This window comes from Octopus sinensis, linkage group LG5 (genome assembly GCF_006345805.1).
Source record: "Octopus sinensis linkage group LG5, ASM634580v1, whole genome shotgun sequence".
NCBI lineage: Eukaryota > Metazoa > Mollusca > Cephalopoda > Octopoda > Octopodidae > Octopus > Octopus sinensis.
Window position 1 is genome coordinate 122,498,555 of NC_043001.1, and position 6,000 is coordinate 122,504,554.

The 6,000-nt window shown below is 37.4% G+C and overlaps 1 protein-coding gene across 8 annotated transcripts in view; it reads right to left on the reverse strand.

Annotated features, from left to right (window-relative positions):
• The window catches only part of LOC115212258 (probable G-protein coupled receptor 156), a 69,550-nt gene that overhangs the window by 17,465 nt on the left and 46,085 nt on the right, over nt 1–6,000 (reverse strand). Inside the window, exon 1 of one of the 8 annotated variants that reach the window (XM_036503051.1) lies at nt 483–529. The exons of the other annotated variants lie outside the window; for them this stretch is intronic. The gene's annotated coding sequence lies outside the window, so the exon portion shown is untranslated. Of the gene's footprint in view, nt 1–482; nt 530–6,000 lie in introns of those variants that run through there. 8 annotated transcript variants of the gene reach the window in all.

Consider the following 6,000-nt stretch of genomic DNA (forward strand, 5'->3'; position numbering starts at 1 on the left):
ATTCCCACTGCGTGGCACCTTGGGCAAGTGTCTACTACTATGGCCTCGGGCTGACCAAAGCCTTCTGAGTGGATTTGGTAGATGGAAACTGAAAGAAGCCCATTGTATATATGTATATATATGTGTGTGTGTGTTTGTATATCTGTGTTTGTCCCCCCAATATCGTTTGACAACTGATGCTGATGTGTCTATGTCCCCGTAACTTAGCGGTTCAGCAAAAGAGACCAATAGAATAAGTACTAGGTTTACAAAGAATAAATCCTGGGGGTCGATTTCCTCGACTAAAGGCAGTGCTCCAGCATGGCCGTAGTCAAATGACTGAAACAAGTAAAAGAGTAAAAGAGTTATACTGCCTCTCATGCAACCAACTACTACATCAGAGGGTGTATACTGTAGGGTCAATACACAGTGAAGTTATTATGTGACTGTAAACTATGAAAACAAGAACAGCAGTAATAGCTGACAACTTGGTCTTGTCTTACCATCATGTGAAGTCTGGATTGCTAGAAATGGTAGTCAAAGTCTCAAAGTTTTAGCAACACCAACATTTTCTTCAGACTATGAAACATAATATAAAGTGAGATATTAACCTGCTGATGTTGATAATAAAGGCACTGCAGAGTGGCTGAATTTTTCATTGGTGCTCATTGCTGATCGTTTAAGCTTAATGTGGACAATTCCTGTATAGGTATGATTATTGTTACAGAAGTGTTAAGTAGCTTAATTTTCAAGCCACCAAATTCTCGAGTGTAGAGTGGGGATTTGTTATTCCTGTAATCTGTCATGACTTGTATATGTACATTCAAAGTGACATGTATTGATGTTGTAGTCTAGCAACTAGCAAATCTGAAGTACATGGTCAGCTGCTTTAAAGAAATAACAATAACATCAATGGCAATAGTAGTAACACCAACAAAAGTAACAATAGTAAGAACTTTATCAGTAACAATAACAAAAAGTTGACTAAGAAGCCATTACTACATGCTCTCTCTACTATCGCTGCACTTCAACTCGCAAGAAATAACTGCTAAATCAAAGTACAAATTGTTTAAGATATAGGCGCAGGAGTGGCTGTGTGGTAAGTAGCTTGCTTACCAACCACATGGTCCCGGGTTCAGTCCCACTGCGTGGCATCTTGGGCAAGTGTCTTCTGCTATAGCCCCAGGCTGACCAAAGCCTTGTGAGTAGATTTGGTAGACGGAAACTGAAAGAAGCCTGTCGTATATATGTATATATATATATGTAAGTGTGTGTTTGTGTGTCTGTGTTTGTCCCCCTAGCATTGCTTGACAACCGATGCTGGTGTGTTTACGTCCTCGTCACTTAGCGGTTCAGCAAAAGAGACCAATAGAATAAGTACTGGGCTTACAAAGAATAAGTCTGGGGTCGATTTGCTCGACTAAAGGCGGTGCTCCAGCATGGCCACAGTCAAATGACTGAAAGAAGTAAAAGAGTAAAAGAGTAAAGAGTATACCAACTACATGACAGAACAATACATAACCTGGTGTCGACATATTTAATGCAAAAAGAATTAAAAGCTAACAAGAAAAGTGTTGAAACTCCTATTTGTTCTGCTGTAGTGGTAGCTCTCTTTAGGCAAATTTTATGTTTAGTTTTTTTAAATTTTATTTATGGCCAATACATAATGTTACATGACATGTCGGGGATTTTGCCAGAGAGGCAGGGCCAGTCCATAAAGTTACATTACATATTGGGGATTTCGCCAGAGGGGCAGGCCCAACCCATAATGTTACATGACATGTCAGCGAATGCACCAGAGGGGCTGGATCAAGCAATCCCATTACATGACATGTTAGGGATTCACCAGAGGGGCAGACCCTACCTATAACGTTACATGACATGTCGGGCAATTTGCCACGGGGGCAGTGCCAATCCATACTGTTACATGACATGCCAATGTTACATGACATGTCAGAGATTTCACCAGGAGAGCAGGCGCATGCCATAACATTACATGACATGTCAAGGGATTCGCCAGAGGGGCAAGCGCAACCCATAACATTACATGACATGTCGGGATTCACCACAGGAACAGGGCCAATCCGTAATGTTACATGACATTTTGCTGATTTCGCCAAAGGGGCAGGGCCCATAATGTTACATGACGTTGGGGAATTCGCCAGAGGGGCAGGACCAATTCAAAACTTTAGATGACATGTCGGGGATTTTTCTCAACAATGCCAAGAGTAAACGATGTTTTATGTGACACATTCTACCAATATACGAAGTTTGAAAGTGTTTTGTTACAAAAAATTATTTTTTAAATCTGTAGGTCAAAAGGTAAAGATCCGAAGATTTATCAGTTATTTTTGTTATGTCAAGCAACCACATAGAGGGTTCCTCAGTAGCTCATAATACTCATAATTTTAAAAGCTGGAAATGTATTTTCTCTTTTATTTGTTTATTATTTACAGCGCTTTCGTACTATGGCTGTGCTGGGGTTCTGCCTTCCAAACTTTTACTCATTTGATTCCAATACTTTGTCTGGTACATATATTTTTTTTTTTTACTGATCTGTACTTAGTACATGACTAAGTTTACCTTAGGTATTTTTGTTTGCTTAACTGATTAATTCCTTGCTAATAAACATGTGCACATGCAAGCACACACACACACATATACACACACACACACACACACACACAAATGCATGCTGGAAGAGCTTCTGACCCTAGAAAAACCTGTCTCAACAAAGATTTGTCTGATCCATGTAAGCATGGAATGGTGAATGTTAAAGTGATGATGATGATGATGATGATGATGATGATGATGATGATGATGATGATGATGATGATGATGTTGATGATGATGATGATGTTGATGATGGCAAAGGTGCATATATGACAGACTTCCCCGTAGTTTCTTTGAATCAAATCTCCCTCACAAGACTGTGGTGAGGCCAAAGCTATGGTAAAAGACACTTATCCAAAAACCCAATATGATGTACAGTGAGCTTGAACCCTAAAATAGTATATTCAAAATATCTTCGCTGATCTGCTCTTAAAATTCTTTCATTTTTTTATATTTATTCTTTTTGTTTTGAGACAAGGCCAGTAATTTTGAGAGGAAAGTGAAGCCGATTATATCAACCTCAGCACTCACAGCTATTTATTTTATTGACCTCATAAAGATGAAAAGCAAAGTTGACCTCAGCTGCATTTGAACCATGAATGTAAAGCTGAAATAAATGCCTCCAAGTATTTTGTTTGGCATGCTAATGATTCTGCCAGCTCAACACTTACCTTTAGCATTCAAACTAGCCATATCTGGCCAAAATATTCTGCCTCTTTTATGTTCAACTGGTCAGATCCAGCTTTTCACACCTACTCTACAATGTTATAGAAAAAATAATCACATCTTTGAAATCCCAAAGCTATGAGACAATGTGTGATTAATTCAAGACAGTATGAATAAATAAGCATTAGATTTGACAGAGTAATCTGAATACTAAAGGATACGTAGTATTATAATAATAGATAATTTCAAAAACAAGGCACAGGGTTTCCAATTTGGTGGAATGAGTGCACCAGTACTTGATTGGGTTTTTTTCGGACCCTAGAAGAATGAAATGCAATGATGGCTTTAGTGAGATTTGAACTTAGAATATAAAAGCTCTTTATATATAACAGTCAAATGTTATCAACAGAATCATTTGTTTCCCTGCATGAAACTACATTTATAACTGTTTTTTATTGCTGGTTCAAAGACATAAAACATTCATATAAAATGCTGAAAACTAGAGAGTAGCACCACTGCTAAATAGGTGATTAGTGACAGGAATTGCACATAACAACATCTATATTACTGCTGAATTGTGTTGAGTTTTATTTAGTGCGATGCTGGAAAACAAAATCACTATTAATAGAACTTAAAAAATCATTTTATCTACTTTTTATGACCAGCTTGAAAATCATTTCTTCTTTCTTTTTGCATCAAATGAGTGATATTTAATCAATTATTCAAAATGATGAGAGTTAAGTGAGCAAAGATACATCCTGTTTATGAAGGAAATACTGGGAGGGTTAATCTGTAAGTACTCGTTAATTATTAATTTTAATTTCTTTATCACTATGAACAGTGATGAACTCTAAGGGGTGTCTTTATAGTAAAATGAGAAGTACATGAACACCCACCACCACCACCAGCAAAAAATTTTTTTATATCTTTGTCTTTTATCTGTTTTAGTCATTGGACTACAGCCATGCTGGAGCACTATCTTGAAGGGTACAGTTGAGCATCACAATACAAGTACTTATTTTTAAGTTTGATACATATTCTATCAGCTTGAACTGATGATATGCTGTAAAGCTAAGCACTTTCGGGGTCGATTAAATAAGTAGCAGTTACACACTGAGATTGATATAATTGACTTAATCCGTTTGTCTGTTCTTGTTTGTCCCCTCTGTGTGTAGCCCCTTGTGGGAAGTAAAGAAATAGGTTTTATTTCAGCCAGAACATAAAAAAAGTAAGAGAAAAGTATCAGCTGCCTTCAAAGATTAGCCTTATTCATGATATAAATTTACAGTATCACTATTAGTACTGATAGCACACACTCATACACATACACACACGTGTGTGTGTGTTTGTGTGTATGCACATGTGTGTGTGTGTATGCATGTGTGTCCAGGTCACAATGTTGTAGAAAATAATTTAACCTCTTAACATATCATCCTGTATAATTTCATTCAGCAATGTCAAGTAAATAAATATCAGAACAAAAATATACATTCACTGTACTCAATATTCTTTTCTACTCTAGGCACAAGGTTCGAAATTTTTGAGGAGCGGGTGGGGGGCAGTAGATTAGATCGACTCCAGTATGCAACTAGTACTTAATTTATCAACCTCTGGAAAGGTTGAAAAGGAAAGTCGACCTCGGCAGAATTTGAACTCAGACGAAATGCCTATTTCTTTACTACCCACAAGGGGCTAAACAGAGAGGACAAACAAGGACAGACAAATGGATTAAGTCGATTATATCGACCCCAGTGCATAACTGGTACTTAATTTATCGACCACGAAAGGATGAAAGGCAAAGTTGACCTCAGCAGAATTTGAACTCAGAGTGTAACGGCAGATGAAATACCTATTTCTTTACTACCCACAAGGGGCTAAACACAGAGAGGACAAACAAGGACAGACAAATGGATTAAGTTGATTACATTGACCCCAGTGCGTAAATGGTACTTATGTAATCGATCATGAAAGGATGAAAGACAAAGTCGACCTCGGTGGAATTTGAACTCAGAATGTAGCGGCAGACGAAATACTGCTAAGCATTTTGCCCAGCGTGCTAACGATTCTGCCAGCTTGCCGCCTTCTACCAAATGTGATGCTTATTTATTCACCTAGTATTTAATTAATTATAGCTGTGAGATTTCTGTGAAATGAATCTTTACTTTGCGATTGATATTGTGGGTTAGGTTTAAGAGGCTGGATCATAAAATTGATCAAATATTTAGGGTGGATATGGCTGCTTTGAATGCTAAAGGGTTAAACAATATAGTCCAAGAAACACTTAAGGAGGAGATTGTCGTAATTCAAATTCTTTGATCATAAGATTGCTCAGTCAGAGCAATAATAACATCCCCAGTAGGCTGGACAGTAAAGTTGATCTCTGCAGGATTTGAACTCAGTTCTCCTCAATAAGATTAAATCTTTTTTAATTGTTTCAGTGATTGGACTGCAGCCATGCTGGGGCACTGCCTTGTAGGGTTTTAGTCAAATAAATTGACCCCGGTGATTATTTTTAAGTCTGGTACTTATTTTTTATTAACCCTTTGGTGAACTACTAAGTTACGGGCCTGCAAATGATAGTAACATTAGCAGTCAAGTGGTATGTGGAAGGTACACACAGACACAAAGAAAGACACACATACATATGCATACATATATACATACATACATACATACATACATACATACATTTATATGCACACACACACAATATATATATACACACACATATATTTGTGTGTG